At 37.5% G+C, this 21,482-nt stretch overlaps 1 protein-coding gene across 1 annotated transcript in view; it reads right to left on the reverse strand.

The window, feature by feature from the left end:
• Positions 1 to 21,482, reverse strand: part of IL1RAPL2 (interleukin 1 receptor accessory protein-like 2) — a 2,128,207-nt gene that overhangs the window by 1,794,631 nt on the left and 312,094 nt on the right. The gene's annotated exons all lie outside the window — the stretch shown is intronic.

Raw genomic sequence — 21,482 nt, forward strand, 5'->3', positions numbered from 1 at the left:
AGTGAAAGAGGCTTCCTATGGAGCCTTTACATTGCATAAGACCATAGGTGGAATCCAGAACCCCATCCAGAATCATCTGAGGTAGGAAATTTCCTCTAGAAAGGACAAGTAGACCAGCTTGGAGTGGCTAGAAGAAGATACTTTGTGTAAGAAAGAACGCAGGAAAAATCTGAAACAATAATGGCAGTCCCCTTGATTACAACAAGAACAAGTAAGCTCTTTGCCCAGGAGCCATCAAGGCAAGTGGTTGGGACCCCTCAGAGTAAGCTTCCTTCCAAGACTAAGACTCAAGGGGGATATATGAGCAGGCAGGTGGTCTGTCAGGTGACCACGTTGATCACCGATAAGGGGAAGAGGGGGAAAAACAGCAATGAAGTTGTGAGCTAAGTCTGACCACATTCAATAGACCCCCGTGAACACTTGTGGCAAGACCCGGGGACTCCTGGGGCCAGAGGCAGTGACATGCCCACAGAGGACTAGAGCAGAGAGTGACATGTCCAGCTGATATGAAGTGAAGGGAGATGCACAAGAACACCCATACTTCCAGATAGTACCTACTAGACTTGGCTTTGATGGCTGGATGATCAGAACTCAACTAAAAGATGAAAGAGGGTAAAAAAAAAAAAAAAAAAAAGAGTAACCTGCTACAATTTGATGAACTTGACCTACACCTATGGATGCAGTAGCTCAAAAGAGGGAACAAATCTTTACAGCAAGGATTATTCCCACCCCCTCAGTACACAGGGTTGACAGGAATGGGCAACTTAGACATTGGCTACCCTAAATGGGGGGACTACAAAGGCAAGAAATGACTGGCTGACAAGCTTTCAAGAGGGAGCCTAGTTCCAGAGGGGGTGGGGGATGGTTGACTCCCCACTGAGTGGTTTCCAATCTATTGGGGAGAGGCTGATGAAAGGAGATAGGGATAATACTCTTTTGGTACAATAGAAAATAATTGCTATCAGGACTGACTGTGAGGGTCAGATATGTAAAGCTATAAGTTTGGTAACAAAAGGATGGGTGTGGTTGATTTTGCAGCCCAGGAGCGGAGGTCCCTGGGAACATCAAGTGAGAAGAGCCTAGAGCAGGACCCTACCCAGGGAGGCACAGATGCCAGGGATTGAGACAGAGACAATGAAGTCCACAGATGGAGAGGCTGGGGACACTGAACTCAGGGAGTGAGAGGGGCTATGTGCTGATGGCTGGGGGGCAGGCCTGTGGGGTATACCCTTTGGTTATTTGATGATGCATGGAGGGGATTTTAATCATTGCAATGAAATGAAATATGATAGAATGAATGTAAAACTGATATTCTTCCATGTAAAGCTCACAATGAAAACTTATAAAAAACAAACAAACAAATACAGTGTTATAAAGTCCCTTTCAACTCATAGCAACCCTATGCAGGGTCACCAATACTATAAACCTTTATAAGAGCAGAAAGCCTCATCTTTCTCCTGCATAGTGGCTAGTGGGTTTGAACTGTCGATCTTGCAGTTAATAGTCTAGTGTTTATCCTACAGCTCCACCAGAATAAGGCACTTTAACATCAACTCGTTGGCACTTTAACACCACCACCACCACCAAGGCCTTACATTCCATTCAGGCTTTGAGCATATTAAAATTCATTTTTATGTGTAATCAAACATGACTCTTGAGTTAACAACAACCAATATTATTACTGTTTATTGAATACTTACTATGTGCCAGACATTGTGGTAAACACATTTTCTCCTATAAATAAAAGTGTGTCTGTTCCTCTCAAAGGCTATACCTTGATTTGTACTCTGAATCCAATTCTGTTTTTCCTTCTTTGATTTCTCTAAGACAGGGTTGGGGAATGGCCCATGAAATCATTTGATGTGACCCTTCCAAGGCAACCATACCATCACATTGGTGGTGGTTATGTGCCGTGGAGTCAGTTCCGACTCATAGCAACCCTGTATAGAGTTTCTGAAGCTTTAAATATTTATGGGAAATCTATGTTGGAAGATATACAGCCAGAATGCTCTTTGTAAGCCAGGATGGCCAGACTTTGTATCTCTTACTTCAGACATATTATCCGGAGAGACCAGTCTCTGGAGAAGGATATTATGTTTGGCAAAGTGGAGAGTTTGAGAAAAAGAAGAAGATCCCCAATGAGATGGATTGGTACAGTGGCAGCAGCAACGAGCTCAGGCATAGCAAAGATTGTGAGGTTGTGCAGGACCGGGCAGTGTTTTGTTTGCAGTGTGTAGGCTCGCTATGAGTTGGTATCAACTCAATAGCACCAAACAAGAACAACAAAACATGTTTAATGATGTGTTCTATCAGGTAATTATACAATATAAAATAATGCAGAGTCCTTATCATCATGAACTTTTTATATATTCTTGTATGAAATAGATAATAAACAAATGCTTGAAAAAAAATCTTTATGGCAGCAGAAAGCCAAATCTTTCTAACTGCTGACCTTGAGATTAGCAGCCTGACTGGCAACTACTACACTACCAGAGCTCCTTAGGGATAAGTTAATTAAATGTCTGACCAAATATAGAAGACTAATCTTTAAGTTGATAATTTTGTATGGTCCATGAATGATGTTATAAATATCCAAATGGCCCTTGGCAGAAAAGTTTTCCCACCCCTGTTCTAAGGCATTAGTTCTATTGCATATAAACATGCATTAATTATTATCTCTCATATTTTAAAAAAACAATCCATCCTTGTCAACTCAAGTATGCTACAGTACCATTTCTCCATGTTTCTCTATAATCAAGCATGTTAAGTGTTGTCAGATTGGTTCCAACTCATAGCACTCCTGTATAGGGTTTCTGAGGAGCAGCTGGTGGTTTTGAACTGCTAACCTTGCAGTTCAGTGTTATCCAACAGCACCACACCAGGACTCCATAACCAAACTTAACAGGGTAAAATTCAATGTATATTTCTCTGTCCTTATTTCTCATAGTTGACCACTCTTTCCTTCTTGAAATACTCATCTGTCTTAATTTCTATAACTCCATAATCAACTTATATCCTTCCTACCTTTTGACCATGACTCTTAGTCTCTTTTGCTGGTTCCTTTTAGCCACTCACCCTCTCTGCTCCAGAGATTGATCCTGGTCATCTTCCCTTCTCTTCCCATATTGTCTCTCTTGGTTACCTCAATCTAGTCTCATAATCTTAAAATCAGTGTGCTGACTATTCCCATATGTTTGGCCCTTAATTCTATGAACTCCAAATTCACAGAAGAATTATCTAACTTGAAATCTTTGTATTGATATTTCACAAATATTTCAAATTTCACATGTCAAAAAACAAACTTTATCATTTTCCCAAGCCATTTCCAAATACATTCCTCCTTCAGGAGTCAAACTTAATTCCTCCTTTTATCTCAACATCTACCTGCTTTATTATTATTAAACTGTTAATATAAAAAAGAAATAAGAGGAAATGGTTCTTTTTGACACTTAGTATGTGCCAGGCACTGTGATAAGTGTACTTTGTTTGCATTAATTCATTTAATCCTCAGCCAAGCCTTTGAAGTTACTACATTTTTTTTCCATTTTATAGATGAGAAAGTTGAAGCACAGAGAGGTGAAACAGCTTGCCTAAAGCCATGCATCTATTAAATACTAAAGTCTGGATTTGAATCCAAGCTACAAGACTACAGAGCTCACCTTCATGAAGTCACTAAAATTCTGATGCCTATTTCAGTTGGATTTTTAGATTGCTCATACACTTATATTTATTGGATGGGAAAGTATCCTATTGCTTATGGAAATAGTCTTCAACAAAAATCACTCTGTGGTGCATTTAACCCTCTAAGATATGAAATATGCATTATCACAGATATCGAAAGTTAAGCTCTGAAAGGTTAAAAGATTTGTTCAAGGTCAGAAAGCTAGTGAGTGATACAGGTAGAAGCCAAATAAACTCTTCAGGATTCCAGAGCCCAGGTATGGCGCTGTGGATTAATGCCTCAGACTGCAAAGCCATTTGAACTGCAAGGTCAGCTGTTTAAGCTCACCAGTTGCTCCTCAGAAACCCTATATAGGGCCACTATGGGTCAGAATCAACTCGGCAGCACTTAACAACAATAACAACCATGTTGTATATGCTATACTGACAGATTCTGTCTATCACACATTTCATTACATATCAACTATCAAATCACAACTAAGCTCATATTATGCAAATAATCCTTTGCTTATGGGTCATAAGGTTATTTTTATTACTTATTCTCAGCTTTAAAGCCATGTTTCTTTGTAAACTATTCAGAAAGAGACAAAACCATTCTAGGACGGATGGACTAGTTGAGCACCATGAAGACTGATAAAAGTATTCTGTCTGCAGAGATGGATACACTGTTTCCTTCATGCAAGGACTGACCTACTATAAGTAAGGCCCATCCTTGGGAATTATTTTGCCAATAACAGAACTTAAAGGTTAGTGTATGTCTAGTGGATTTTTCTTGGTTCATCTGAACTAGTGATGTAAAGTAAAATAAAGAACACAAATGACAGTAAAAATAGTTAAGCTATAGCCCACATGAAAATCTAATCCATTGCTCTGGCCAAATTAATTTAGAGAAGAATCAGCTAAGTTATATATCCTCAAAAATAGATATTTTCTCTAAGCAAGCGATATGCCAGAACACTGAGGAAATATAATCATTGAGGGGGTGCTAAAAGATTGACTACAGGAAACCATAGAAATATTGCCTTTAAACATACAACTTAACTTGTATGTATGTATGTATTAAGGGACTTGGCATAAACAAAGAAGCCTGGTGGTGAAGTGGCTAACATGCTCAGCTGTGAAACTAAAAGCACACAGTTCAAATCCATGGGAGAAAGGTGTGGTAGTTGTCTTTCTTAACGATTTTTAACCTTAGAAACCCTATGAGGCAGTTGAGCTCTGACCTATAGGATCAACTTGAGCTTAGCACAATAGAAATGGGTATTGAACAGAATTACTGCCTCCCCAAATGTGTATTTTTTATGCTTAAGAGAAAAGGTCAGGAAACCAAAGAAATGGTAAAAATAGGAAAGAGGTTAAGGAGGTAAGAGACTGAATGTAGCAAAAGGATGTGAAGCAGACAATGGAGAGGATGTTCTACAATGAGTTTTGGAATTAGAAAGCTAAATGTTAAAAACATTCATGGAACTTTTTACATAGACTTTAGCTTATACTACATCCTAAGGCACAAAATTTAACACTACTAACTTTTACTCTAACAAACAAATTACAAGTGTAAAACAAAATGTAATTCATATGCATTAGAAATCATAATAAAATTATTTTTAAACAGCATGACTAGGCTCCTAAGCCATCTGTCCAACCAAATTTACATATTTTTTTTTTTTACATTTTCAGAAAGATATTGGCTGTCATTCTCTATTCCCCTGCTCATGTGTTCTATGTCATATGCATACTTTTCACCCATGTTTCCCCACACATAGTTAGTTGGTTCTTTAAAGATAGTAGTATATGTACGGGAGATGGATTCTACCTTGGAGCCTGTAGATACTAATACAGTCCTGCCAACAATTTGCTTTTAGTCTGGTAAGACCCACTATAGACTTCTGTCCTTCAGAACTGTTAAACAATAAATCTGTGTTGTTTTTAGCAACCAAGTTTGTTGCAGTTTGTTACAGCAACAATAGGAAACTAATAAACCATTTTTTCCAATTCTTTGATTTCTTAGCTTTCTCTTTGCCCTATTACTGATTTCATGCAAGTTTTTGACTGACATCAGCAATGCAATCTCTCATGTTTATTTCCCAATCATAGGATCCCAACCCCAAGAGATAGCTTCACCTTTACGAACTGTCCCTCCCTCTATTCTTGCCATTTGCTCTCAACAATTTAAAGATGGCACAGAATTAATCTGTAGCCTCAAGTGACATCTATCCCTTCCATTCAGACCATAATTTAACTTTCCTATATTACTGGCCTTACATATCATTGACCTCTCATTCTTCTGGGCTGCTTCAGAGAAAAGAAAAACTAAAATGGGATATAGTCATTCATTAAAACCATTTATTGGCTCTCATTTTTCCTGATATAGAGAAGAGAAAGGCATCTTTGTATATTGCAGACTACCATACAAAAAGGCTGAATTTGACACAAATAGGTGGATCTTTCATCTAAATCCTGTTTCTACATTCATTTATAAGTATAAAAACAGCTGAATAAAAGGGTTATTATGGAATAATTGTAGTAAAAATTTCCATCACCCTTAGTAATCAAAGGCCTTCCTTTATGTAACGTTGCTTTTTACAATAGTTACAAGACTTTTTAAATCAATCAAGTTTCAATTTAATGTCTAACTTTCCTGCTTGCCAAGTGGTGCTGTAAGTTAATGAACTGGTTTGTAAAGTTAGTTTGAACCACAAGGTTGGCGGTTCAAGCTCACCAGCTTCTCCTTGAAAAACTTAGACAGGGTTGTTATGAGTTTGAACTGACTTGAAGGTACTTAACAACAACAACAACATACTGGTAATAGAAAATAAGTATGAACATTGTTCCTTCCCTGAGACAGTTTGCAATCCTTTTGGGAACACAGAATCAACACAAATGATAGAATTAGAAACTAACCCAATGCAATACATGACAGGAAATAAATTGTATGGTTCATTTAAAACGTACTGTAGGCTGTATGGTTCAGAGAATGTGAGATCAATGAAATCCAGATAAGATGGAGAAGGCTTCTTTAAAAGGTTTCCAGGAAAGACACTTTTTTTGGAGGTGAGGGGAGGGACACTAGCATAAGTAGTATTTGTGAACAGGGAAGAAGATGAAGGTATCTGCAAAGGTTCATTTCCAGATCAGGTGTAAATCTGCATTCTCTGCTACTGGGGAGTGAAGAGAAAACATTTTCAAATATATAAATACAATATGTTTTTGGTTGTTAAGTGCCACTGAGTTGTTCTAACACAAAGCTTCCCTATAAAGAGTTTCCAAGGAGCAGTTGGTGGATTTGAAGCAACGATTTTGTGGTTCAAAACAAACTTGCAGGCCTGTGTTTATCCTACAGTGCAACACCAAAACTCCAAATAAATATTAGAGACTTTATTAAGTCTTCCTGCTGTTGTTAAGTGCCATAGAGTCAATTCTGACTCATAACGAACCTGTACAGAGTTTCTGAAGAACTGCTGGTGAGTTTGAACCATCAACTTTATGGTTTGAAATCCAGTGCTTATCCTACAGAGCCACACAGGAATCCATTAAACATGATTTAAAACAAGACAAAACAAGCATAGATCCCTTCAGTTAGAAAATTCATCAACATGATGCCAAGACGAAAATCCAAAATTCTACCTTCACAAGATGATCTTTTACAGATCACTGAAAACAAAGAAATGTCCTCCCACAATCATGACTGAAGACAGCAATGAGTCACATATGCATGTAAATAGGAAAACTTACAGACTGTGAGTCTCACAGGGTATGACATCATAACCAAACAACAATTCAAAGGCATGCTCAGGAAAGTTCCCTCAAGTAAGTTTCTGCTCTTCTGGTGCTGGCTGGGGGAAGTGGTCCAAACTCTGGCAGTTCAGCCATCAAACATGCATGAAGTACTCAAGAAAAACTGGCAACTTAAAACTCTGCACAGAATGTAACGAAGCTCTTCCTGACTGGTGGCAAAAACGACTATATTTCAAACTCTAAAACACCCCTGGCACCCATGCCCAGAGAGACAGTTAAGAAAATTGAAATAGGAAAAAAAAAAAAAAAATGATGGGGAAAAACAGAATCTAAATAAAGCAAGGCTAGAAAGAGAAGAGGAAGGAAGTTGCACCCACCAACCTTCAAATGGGCAATTACAGACTCTCAAAACTCAGAGCTGAGAAGTCAGCTGTGAGTGCTAAGCCTACCCTCCTACCCCCACCCTTCCCTCAAAAGATCCTGCTTCACTGGCATGAAGACACAGCTGCAGTTTCCTTTCTACATCATGCATCTCCCCACCAGGAACTTAAGGGCACCTTTAGAAGATGTTTTCCAGATTGCTAGCAGAAGTCACTGACATTGAGACTTGTTCTCCAATTGAGTAATGGTACACCTAAGGTAGTGAACACAAACTGAGTCTGACAATGATAAAAATGGAAGTAACCATATTATGGGTCGTTGTTGGTGGCTACAGTTGAGTGGGCTCCTGACCCGTGATACCTTCATATACAACAGAATGAAACTACTTGGTCCATGCATCATCTGTATCGATCAGTTGCAAACTGAGCCACTTTGAATGATAGGATTTTCATTGGCTGAATTTGGCAAGTTGTTTGCCAGATCTTTCTTCCTAGTTCATCTTAGTTCCATTGCAGCCTGGTCAGCATCAAAGCAACATACAAGTCTTCACTGACTGGTGGTAGTTACACATGAAGTGCATTTACTAGAAATCATAGTCACATATCCCACACAGAAGGTGAAAATTCTACCACTGAACCAGCAATGTTCTCACATTGTGGTTGGCAGTCTATTGTTTATATAGATGAGGGAGGTATACAACTCAGTGACACAAATCACTTGGCATTTAGGAGACACAAAATATATGCTTGCTGAAAGAATGAACAAATAAGTAACGCTGGAGTATAATATGAACACTTTCTAGTACAATAGCTTTAATAATACTCATGAACGTACTATCAATGAATATTCAAAAGAATCCTGAGACTCACAAAGAATATCCGTACACTTCTGATACTTGTCTACCTCTTTAGCCTTACCTGATTCTACTTTCCTAGTTTCTCACCATGTCCTTATCACTCGTTTGTCAGTCTGTCATACTGTCGTGGCTTGTGTATTAATGTGATGCTGGAAGCTATGCCACCGGTATTTTAAACACTAATAGGATCATCCATGGTGGACAGATTTCAGCAGAACTTCCAGACTAAGAGATACTACTAGGAAAGAAGAGTCACAAATCACATCTGAATGGTTAGCCACTGAAAAATATGAAGAGCAGCTGAACATAGTTAGATATAGTATCTGCTGGAAGGTGAGCCCCTCAGGTTGGAAGGCACTCAAAATATGACTATGGAAGAGCTGGCCTTAATGATGCGGATGGAGCAAAGTTTTCAGGATCTTGATGTGCTGAAGGGGCACAACTCAAAATGAGCAGAACCAATTGAAAGCATCAATTAATAATTGGAACATTGAATGCACAGAGTACAAATCTGGGAAAACTGGAAGCCATCAAAAATGACAAGGAATGCATAAGGATTGATGTGAGTTGAAATGAACTGATATTACCTACTTTGAATCAAACTATTGCATGGTTTACTATGCAAGGAAGGACAAATTGAAGAATGGTGTCACAAGCATTCTCAAAAAGAGCATTTAAAGATAACCTTCAAGTACAATGTTGGTTGTGATAAGATCATATCTATATATCAACAAAGAAGACCTGTTAATACCTGTTAATGCCACTATTATTGAAATAATATTGAAAAGTACACACCAACCCTAAAACCAGTGATAATGAAATTGAAGAATACTACCATCTTCTTCAGTCTAAAATTTATCAAATATTCAATCAAGATGTAATGATAATTACTGGTTATTGGAATGCAAAAATTGGAAGCAAAGTCAGTATTTGGAAAATATGGTTTTGGTGATAGAAATGATGTTGGAGATGGCATGATGGAATTTTCCAAGACCAATGACTTATTTATGGTAAATTCCTTCTTTTTTTTTTTTAAATAAAAGTTTATTGATGGAGTTTGAGGACCCTTCTTGCTCTGATAACAAAGTCAGCAGGTTATGTGTTTCAAAGTTGAAATGCCAAGTGATGTATTACCCTATATTTACTGTGAATATGTTTTTAGGTTAAAACTTAGAAAATAATTGTTTGCTTTAACCAAAAGTGAATCGTGTGCACATCTGTGGTTATAGGAGTGTGTATCAGTGTACATACATATATACACATTTTGATGTGCAAACACATATGCACTAATGGAACTGCTTGAGTTATAGGCTTGGCAAGACAGCAAATACCTTTTTTCAAAAACATACAAAGCAACTATTCAACTGGACTTCACTAGATAGAATACACAGGAATCAAACCAGCTACATTTGTGGGAAGAAATTATGGAGAAGCCCAATATCATCAGGCAAAACAAGGCCAGGGGCTGACTGTGGAACTGGTCATCAAATACTCATATCCAAGTTCAGACTTAAGTTGAAGAAAACTAAAACAACTCTATGAGAGGTAAAATATGACCTTGAGTATATGCCACCTCAATTTAGGGACTATCTCAACAACAGATGTGATGCACTGAATACCAATGACCAAAAACAGAAGAGTTGTGGGATGACATCAAAAATATTATACAGTAAGAAAGTAAAAGGTCATTAAAAAGAGGAAAAAACAAAAGATCAAAATGGATGTCAAAAGAGACTCTACAACTTGCTGCTGACCTTAGAGAAGCTAAAGCAACTGTAATAAATGAGAAAGTTAAAGAAGTGAATAATACATTTCAAAGAGCAGCGCAAGAGGACAAAGTTAAGTATATAATGAAATGTGCAAAGACCTGGAGTTAGAAAACCATAAACAAAGAATACAACCTGCATTTTTCAAGATAAAAGAACTAAAGAAAAATATTTAAGACTCTAGTTTCAATATTGAAAGAGTCACTGTTGGATAAGCACTGTACTGCTAACCACAAGGTCAGCAGTTCAAAACTACCAGTCAGCCCTTATAAATCCTTTACAGGGTTGCTATCAGTCAGTACTTAACTACAACAACTGGCAAAATATTGAATGAAACAGGAATCACCAAAAAAAGATAAAAATAATACACTGAGTCACTGTATCAAAAATAAATGGTCGATGTTCAACCATTTTAAGAGGTAGTACATGATCAAGAACCAATGGTACTGAAGGAAGAAGTCCAAGCTGCACTGAAGGCACTGGCATAATGCAAGTCTCTAATAACTGATGGAATACAAATTGAAATCTTTCAACAAATTGATGCAGCACTGGTGGCACTTCACTTTCGTATGACAAGAAATTTGGAAGGCAGCTACCTGACAATCCAAGTGGAAGAGATCCAAATTAGTGCCCACCACAAAAAGGTCTGCTCCAGAAAACAAAGTCAACTATTACAACAGAATGTGTAAAGATCTGGAGTTAGAAAACCAAAAGAGAAGAAGATAAAACGCAGGAGCACTCAGTATGGGCTACATCTCAATATAAAGTAACCAAAAATCACCACTGGACCAATAAATAACATCATGATAAATGGAGAAAAGACAGAAGTTGTTGAAGACTCCATCTTGCTTGAATCCACTATGAACACTCATGGAAGCATCACTCATGGCCTATTGTATGAGGCAAATCTGCTGCACAAGATATCTTTAAAGTATTCAAGAGAAAAGATGTCACTTTGTGACTTAAGCCATAATATTTTTAATAGCCTCATATGCATGTGAAAGTTGTATCCTGTGTAAGGAAGACCACAGAAGAATTGATGAATTCAAATTATGGTGTTAGTGAAGCATATTGAAAGTACCATAAACTGCTAAAAGAATAAACAAATCTGTTTTGGAAGAAATACAACTAGGATACTTCTTAGAAGCAAGGATGGTGAGATTTCATCTCTCATTCTTTGTACAGGTTCTCAGGAGAGATCAGTCCTTGGTGAAGGATATCATACTTGGAAAAGTGGAGGGTCAGTGAAAAAGAGTAAAACCCTTGAGATGGATTGACATAGGGGCAATAACGTGCTAAAACATAACAGCAACTGTAAGGATGCCACGGGACTGGGTAGGGTTTCATTCTTTTGTGCATAGGGCTGCTATGTGTATGTACCCAAACAGACTTTACTAGGATATAGTAAGATGGATGTTGTTGCTTGTGTTAAGTCAGAATAACACCACCATCATTCTCCACTAAGAACCCATTAGAAAGTCCCTGACAATAAATACTTCTATTATGGTCATAATGGGAATGATAGCATGGTATGAATGAAGAGTGTCATGAACATTTTGCTGCATGACAGTGAAGGTCTGTAGGTCAATGGCTATTTTTTGTTGTTATTGTCCTGAACCTAAACAGGAGTCCTGATGTGGTATTGTAGGATCAGCACTGGACCACAAAGTCGATAGTTCAAACTCACCAACTACTCCTTGGAAATTCTATACAAAGTCAGAACCGACTCAAAGTTACTTAACAGCAACAAACCCAACCATGCTAATAGGATACTAATATAACAAATCCTTATTTTATGTCAGTGACAGAAATATATAAACACTTTGATTTTGTAAATCTCAATAGTATGTTGTTAAGTGCTATTAACTCATAGTGACCCTGTAGAGGGCTTCCAAGTAGTAATTGGTGGGTTTGAACCACTGACCCTGTAGTTAGTAATTCAGAGCTTATTCTACAGAGCCAAGCTAGGATGTTATAAGGGTCCAGTAATCAGACCACCAGGAGGGGCCCCAGGAGTCTAGGATCACAGGATGAAAATTACTGAATTTACGATATTTGGTCATTTTGGATGCTTTCTTCAAAGGGTGAAAAACATGTTTTCTCTTGAAAAGAAGTTCAAAGCCTTTGAGTACACTTCAAGTTTCTCAGAGGGCCATTTGTATTGCCCTTCCTGCCATCATAGTTAACTCTACAGGTTTCCTCCCCAAACTCATTAAGAGATATTTCTTATTAGAAAAATTGCAGAGCTCACAAAAAAGCGGGCCAGAATGGCACCAAGATTGTATCTGAGCACAAGGATCAGGTTCATCTCACAAAAGGCACTTGAGTCTCTCTATTATCGTATCATGCAGTGTAACCAGAGAGATCAGAGATTCCATGATTTCCTACACAAGGTCATCCTTCTTCCCTTCCCCCTCCCCCACCTTGGTGCCCTGATATGGTCTCTTCAGAGTTACTGCTCATAATATACTGAGATCCCATGCTGCATGTTATCAGACTTACAAGAAATTCTAGTAGCCCTTATTTCCAAAATTGACTGCTTTACCTGACACCTCCCAGAATTTGATTCTTCAATAATTTGTTTATTTCTTTATTGGCTCTTTTACCTCATCCTTATAAAGGTGAGCAATGCATGTCACTACCACCGATAAAGTAAGTAAGTAAGTAAGTAAGTAAGTAAGTAAGTAAGTAAGTAAGTAAGTAAATAAATAAAGCATTTGTGTAGAAGGGAGGGCAGACCTTTGACTTGATTCTGATCCCATCTTAAAGACCAATTATTTTGTTGTTTCCATTCACTGCCTAACATGGGACAAAAATGTATCTCAATGTATCCATTTTCTCAGCAGTCATTTGTTCCTTAATCTCTTATCCTCTGGCTTCCACCATAAATAACAAGCTGCAATTATTTTCTCAAAGGTCACATATGACCTATTTTTCCATTTTCTTTATTCTTACTTGACCACTATAATTTTCCCTACAGCTGACCATCCCTCCTTCTTGACTCTTCCTTGTTTGTTTGTTTTGGTCACTGTCCAATTATGGTTTTCTTTCTTATTTTTCTAACTAATTATACTCTGTCTTCCCCACTGATTCTTTTTTTCACCCTTGCATGTGGCTATTACATATTTCTTCAGGCCTCTGTTCTTTTTGACTCTAGAATTTGCTCCCTGAAGAGCACAAAATGTTTCTCCCTGAGGAACACAAAATATGTTATAAAGCCAGAATGGCAAACTAAAATACTTAACAAGGACCAGGCAGGTGATATAAATAAGTGAAGAAAAAGATGGATGGCTGTAAGATACAATTAGGGGGTAGTAGACATTGAGGTGTAGAATTTAGTTTCCATAGGGGAAACTGGTACATAGTCTCAGCCAATACATGTCATGCATGAAAGTAGCTCCAAATCTTTCAATTTTTCATTGGAAGCCTGAAGCCTGGATTCTTCTGTTATTTTTTCTGATTTTTAAATATTACCCATGGCTTCAATTAAATAAATAAATAAATAAATAAGCAAAAAAAAAACGATGTTGGCTGTATTGGTCATGATAGGCTAGATAATGATGCGTATCAGATTATCCCAAATAACACATTATTTTTTTCCTTTACTCACATTAGGGTTCTATCACAGAACAGCTGTGACTCTGCTGCACATCATGTTCAGGCTAATAAAACTACTTCTATCAAAATACTGATGATATAATGACAGAAGAAAAGAAAACATGAGGAATGGCTCACTTAAATTATATAGGTAAATCATGCCTCAAATCCCCTCCTCAGAAATTTCACACATTTCATTGATCAAAGCAAGTCACGTGAGCAAGGTTGATGTCAGCAAATATATGTGAAAAATCATACAATCTAAGACACAAGCCAAGCACAACTATCAGTGGTCTATACGCTTCCATATTTGGGAAAGCATAAAAAAATAAGATTTGGGAGATTTGATATATTATCATGCAAGAACTATATGTAACACTGGGCAGGTTACTTCACCTATTAAGCTCATCTGCAAAATAACTTGGAGTAGATGATTTCTGAGGTCCCTTTATAGGTCTATTACACTCAGTCTGTGGTCAACTCTGTGAAGATATTAACTCTGACACTAAACCTCCAAGACTATCCTACCAAAGCTCCAGTCCTACATTTTTAAAGAGTGCTGTACATTTCTTCTTAGATATATGACCACTAATTATGCACCACAGGATAAGTACTCAAACTCAAGGTTAGTTTGAACCACAAGGTTGGTAGTTCAAACTCACCAGCCACTCCTCAGAAACCCTACACAGGATCGCTATGAGTCAAAACCAACCTGGTGGCACTTAATAACAACAACAACATCATGCAACCAGTCCTAAATCATAGTGCTCTTCCTTCCAACACTGATATCCTTTTTGGTAAATGGCACTACTATCAAACTAATCTGACCAATAGCCTTAGCATCATTATCTCTCCTCTCTCTCTCTAGTCCCCCATCTATCTCCCAATCAGTGATCAATCTCTATCAATATTGTTGTTGTTGTTAGATGCCATCGAGTTTGTACCGATTCAGTGACCTTATGCACAGCAGAAGGAAACATGCCCGATCCTGGGCCAACCTCACTATTGTTGCCAAGGTTGAGCCCACTGATGTTACCACTTTGCCAATCCATCTCACTGGGGGTCTTCCTCTTTTTCTCTGACCCTCCACCTTACAAAACATGATATGCTTCTCCAGTGACTGGTCCCTCCTGACAATATGTCCGAAGTATGAGAGACGAAGTTTGGCCATCCTGGCCTCCAAGGAGCACTCTGGCTGCACTTCTTCCAACACAGATCTGTTGGTTCTTTTGGCAGCCCATGGCACCTCCAATATCCTCCTCCAATACCATAACCAAAAGCATCAATTCTTCTATTGTCTTCCTTATCCATTGACCAGCTTTCACATGCATATGAGGTTATTGAAAATACCATGGCTTGGGTCAGGTGTACCTTAATCCTCAAGCTGACATCTTTGCTATTCAACAGTTTATAAAGATCTTGTACAGCAAATTTGCCTAATGCAATACGTCATTTGATTTCTTGACTGCTGCTTTGGTGAGTGTTGATAGTTGATCTAAGAAGAATGAAGTTCTTGGCAACTTCAATCTTTTCTCCATTGATAAGAATGTTGTTTATTGGTCCAGTGGTGAGGATTTGTGTTTTCTTTACATTGAGATGTAATCCAAACCGAAAGCTCTGCTCTTTGATCTTCCTCAGTAAATGTTTTAACTCCTCTTCACTTTCAGCAAGCAAGGCTATATCATCTGCATATTGCAGGTTGTTAATGAGTCTTCCTCCAATCCTGATGCCATGTTTTTCTTCAGATAACCCAGCTTCTTGGATTATTTGCTCAGCATACAGGTTGAATAAGTATGGTGAAAGAATACAACCCTGTCACACATCTTTCTTAATTTTAAACTATTCAGTATTCCCATGTTCTGTTCAAACAACTGCCTATCAACATTATTTTCTTGAAATTTATTATATCCACCGCTTCTTTTCCAGTTCCACCACTATCTGGATTACTTGAGCCATTTATCTACTCACACCTGAATGGCTGAGTAAGCTTGTTAACTTCTTTCTTTGTTTACAATCTTGTCACTCCTATTCCTGAAGCTTTACATATATCATATCACTCCTTACTACCCCCATCTACCTTTGCTCCACAGATGAGGCTTTCTGCTCCCATAAAGATTTACAGCCTGGGAAACCCTGTACAGGGTCGCTATGAGTTGGAACCAACTCCACGGCACATAACCAGCACCACCACCGCCTTTACTCCACAAGACTATTCCTGCTTAAATTCATTCAATAAGTTCTCATTGTCTTCAGGAGAAAGTCTAAACTTGTTTGTCTGCCATTCTGGTTGCGTTTTTCAACAGAGTGTATAAATTTAACTTTCTTTTTTCCATGGACTCTGTGGATACTTACTTAAAGAGACTTAATAATGTCCATCTGTGAAAGGGCAATAGCTTACCTTTCTTCTTGAAAGGACTCATATGAAAAAATAGTGATATATAAATATATAGTGATATAAAATATAAATGTTTAATACACAGATAGATATCTACCACTGCAAATGCAAATAATGAAAAAAATGTTGGTTGTTTATTTTTAAAAATTATGCTATAATATACATGCCAAACCATTTGTTAATTTAATTATTCCTGGTATGGTGCTGTAGGATAAACATTGGACTGTTAACCACAAGGTTGGCAGTTCAAACCCACTAGCCACTTCTCAGAAACCCTATAAAGGATGACTATGTGTCTGAACTGACTTAATCGTATTTAGTCACAACAACTCATGTATAATCGGGAGTCCTAGTGTGGCGCTATAGGATAAACACTGAACTGCTAACCAAAAGATTGGTGGTTCAAACCCATCAGCCATTTATTGAAAACTCTACACATAGTAGCTATGAGTCAGAACTAACTCAACAACGCTTAACAACAACATGTATAATTCAGCGACATAAGGTCATATTTTGGTTCTTCTGAATTTGTTTAGATTTTCTTCAGCTTCAGCCTTAACTTGCATATGCAATTGATGTTGTATCCCATAGTCTGTCCCTGGCCTTGTTTTGGATGGTGATAAGGAGCTTTTCCATTATCTCTTCCCACAAAGTTAGTCAATTTGATTTCTGTGTATTACATCTGGTGAGGTCCATGTGTAAATCATCTTTTATGTTGTTTAAAAAAGGTATTTACAATAAAGAAGTCATTGGTCTTTCAAAATCTATCATATGATCTCTAGCATCTTTTCTATCACCAAGGTCATATTTTCCAACTACTGATCCTTCCTCTTTCTTTCCAACCTTTTCATTCCAATCACCAGTAATTATCAGTACATCTTGATTGCAATGTTTGATCGGTTTCAGACTGAATAAGTTTTTTTATAATTCATTGATTTCATCATCATGGACTTTCGTGGTTGGTGTGCAAATTTGAATACTAGTGGTATTAACTGGTCTTCCTGGCAGGCATATGGATATTATCCTATCACAGACAGCATTGTACTTTATGGCTGATCTTGATATGTTCTTTTTGATGATGCCATGCTATTCCTCTTCAGTTTGTCATTCCCAGCATAGTAAAGCATGTGATTCTCAAACACAAAATGGCCAATGACAGATCATTTCAACCTACTAATGACTAGGATATCAATATTTATGCATTCCATTTCATTTTTGACAATTTCCTATTTTCCTAGATTCATATATCATAGATTCCATGTTCCAATTATTAATGGATATTTACAGCTGTTTCTCTTCATTTTGAGTTGTGCATCATCATGGTCAACTCTCTTTGAGTAGTCAGCTCTTTCCCAGTGGCATTTTGAATGCCTTCAAACCTGAGGGGCTCATCTTCTGGCACTACATCTGACAATATTCTGGTGCTCTTCATCATGTTTCAATATTCAATATATTCAGGTGCTGACAGTGTTCCACTGCTATTCATAATGTTTTCAGTGACTAGATATTCAGTAGTAGTCCATCTCTCCTTCTTCCTAGTCTGTCTTCATCTGGAAGCTCAGCTGTGGGTAACCTTACATGGATATTTAAAATACCCATGGCATAGCTTCCAGAATCACAACTCACAAGCCACTACAGTATGACAGACTGACAGACAAGTGGTGGTGTGTAAATGTAGACAATATAATTAACATATAATTGCCATTGTCATCTAATTTTTTTCACAAAGAGAAAAAAATAAAATAAAACCGAAGTTCACTATATTATGCAGTTATTTAAGAAAAAAAGATAGTAAAGATATATTGTTCCGAGGGAGGCAAATCAGATAAATACGTGTACTGTTGTCACTATTCTGATACATGACAATTCTGTAGAAGGTTTCAAGGAGCAGCTTGTGAGTTTGAACCATTGACCTTTTGATTCAAACCAACCATTTTTTATACATATATACAAGGGGGCTTTTAAATATTCATAGAAATATTTCATTATCTTTTTTTAAACTTTTATTGTGAATTGAGTGATCGTTTACATGGACGAACATCAGTTGTGCACTCAACCTATCACATTTTATTTCACTGCAATGATTACAATCTCCTCCATGCATCATCAGTTAACAGTTTTTGCTGCTATTACCTTATTATTCTTATTATTCCTTATTATTATTCAAGGTAGCACAATATTCTATTGTGTGTATGTACCAAAGTTTGTTTATTCGTTCTTCCATTGATGGGCACTTAGGCTGTCTCCAACTTTTTGCTATTGTGAATAGTGCTGCCATAAATACTGGTGTGTGTATATCTTCTCGTGTTCTGGCTCATATTTCTTGTGGATATATACCAAGTAGAGAAATTGCTGTATCAAAAGGTATTTCTATTTTGAACTTTCTAAGAAAGCACCATACTGCTTTTCACAGTGGTTGCACCATTTCACACTGCCATCAACAATGTAGGAGGGTCCCAGTCTCTCGTCATCCTCACCAGCATTTATTGTCCTCTGCTTTTTCTAACTTTGCTGTTATTGCTAGTAGGAGATGATATTTCATTGCTGTTTTGATTTTCATCTCTCCAATGGCTAGTGATTGTGAACATTTCTTCATATGTTTCTTGGCTGCCCACATGTCTTCCTTAGTGAAGTGTATGTTCATGTCCTGTGTACATTTTTTAACTGGGTTATTTGTCTTTTTCTCATAGAGGTGTTGTAGTTTTCTATAGATTTCAGAGATTAGTCTCTTGTCTTCTATATTGTTGGCAAAGATTTTTTTTCCCCATTCTGTGGGTTCCCTTTTTACCCTTTTGGGGAAATATTTTGATGCACATACATTTCTAATTTTTAATATGTCCCAATCATCTGTTTTGTCTTATTTTGTTTATGCAATTCTCACAACATTTGATAGTCTATGTGTAACCTTTACTAGAGACCTAAATTTGTCCCTAGATTTTCACTGATGACCTTTATAATTCTGGGATTCGCATTTAGTTATTTAATCCATGTTGAGTCAGTTTTTGTATATGGTGTGAGGTAAAGGTCTTGTTTCATTCTTTTCATATCAATGCAAGCACCATCTACTGAAGATATTATTTCCTCCCCATTCAGTGTACTCTGGCCCTTTGTCAACGATCAGTTCCCTGTATGTGGATGGGCTAACTTCTGGATTCTCAATTATGTCCCATTGATCTATGTATCTTTCATTGTACCAGATTCCATTATCTTTTAATTCAATTTTTCCATGAACTTTTTGATGCCCCCTTATATTTATCTATATATGGATGGGAAAAAATCTAGAAGGATACACAAAAAAGTTAACAGCTGTCACTTCTATGGGATTAGGATTGTCAGGACAGGTTTAGGGATGAAGCAGGATCATGGATTGCTCACTTTTTATTGTATGCAGTACTGTACTATTTAAGTTTTTGACAAGTTTGCATTATATTATATTGAGCATTTTCAAGTGAAAAAAGAGATGTTTTGTTCGAATTTGAAACCAAGGCTTTACGACTTCAAAATAAAGAAAAACCCTGTTTCAACGTGTTCTACCAATGCCCAGTAGGAGTAGGACCTCAAACAGGCCTGAAGTTCTGTCCTGTTGAATGACATTTCCAGGAAATGGACCTTCTCTTCATCTACTGTTTTCATAAATACTTAGGAATATGAAGGAGTTAAGATAATTTATTTTCCCTGGTGGGTAGAGAGATTTGTAACCAGAGTCTGCAGAACACTTGGGAGTTACTAGAAAAGGACTCATTGAAATCAACACAACCAAAATAAATAAATAAAGGAAAGTAAGAATGGCAAAGGGACTTCTAGAACATGGCAAAATCCTTACTCCAGGATGATATCCTGCAAGTGGTATTATTCACAGGTATATATCCCCAGGGGACACTGTGGGATCCTGAGAGTCATGCTTTCATCTAGAAATATGCTACACTATGTCCTGGTGTGGAGATATAGGATCAGAACTGGACTGCTAACTGCAATGTCAGCGGTTCAAACCCACCTATGAAATTCTATACAGGGTCACTATGATCTGGAATACACTCAACCACACTTAACAACAACAACAATAGTAGTTTGGTTCTGTATAACAAGCACCAGTTACTCTTGAAAACCCTATCCTTGTTGTTGGTGGTGGTTATGTGCCATGGAGTCAGTCCCGACTCATAATGGCCCTGTATAGGGTTTCTGAGGTTGTAAATCGTTTTAGGAATAGAAAGTCTCATTTTTCTCCCATGGAGTGTTTCGTAGATTCAAACTGTTGTCCTGTTGGTTAGCAGCCCCACTCGTAACCTACTATACTACCAGATATCCTTTGGAAACTCTGTACAAGGTTGCTATGAGTCGGAACCTTCTCTATGGCACTTAACAGCAACAACTGTAATGGTTTGTATTTGTTCTGTATTCACTACCTACTAAATATATGACAATATGCTTCATCTCATTAAATTTCTCTAAACATATTTAGTTGATAAAATGATCAGAAAGCTATTGTGGCCCATCCAAGTTAGTAAGTTGTAGATTCAGGATTTAAACTCTGTACATGAATATTTTAACTTTTCCAATTATCATGGTCCCCCTGATCAGCCAGTATTTTAGCTTATTTTTAGACCAATGTCTTTCATTGCATAGGATAATTTTACCATGTATTGAGAACAGCAAGAATATTCTACTTCTCAGAACCTACCCTCTTTTCCAGACAACTTCCTAGGGGCAGACTGTAGAACAGACCATCAATTACTGATATGCAAATTCAAACTGAAGCTGAAGAAAATGAAAATAAGTCCACGAGAGCCAAAATGTGACCTTGAATTTATCCCACCTGAATTTAGAGACCATCTGAAGAACAGATTTGATGCATTAAACACTAAAGACCAAAGACCAGAGGAGTTGGGGGATGACATCAAGAACATCATACATGAAGAGAGCAAAAAGTCATTAAGAAGCTAAGAAAGAAGGAAAAGGTCAAAATGGATGTCAGAGGAGACTCTGAAACTTGCTCTCCAACGTAGAGAAGCTAAAGCAAATTGAAGAATTGAAAAGGTCCAAGAGCTGAAGAGAAAATTTCAAAGATCAGCTC

The sequence above is a fragment of the Chrysochloris asiatica genome, unplaced genomic scaffold, assembly GCF_000296735.1.
Source record: "Chrysochloris asiatica unplaced genomic scaffold, ChrAsi1.0 scaffold00159, whole genome shotgun sequence".
Classification (NCBI taxonomy): Eukaryota; Metazoa; Chordata; class Mammalia; order Afrosoricida; family Chrysochloridae; genus Chrysochloris; species Chrysochloris asiatica.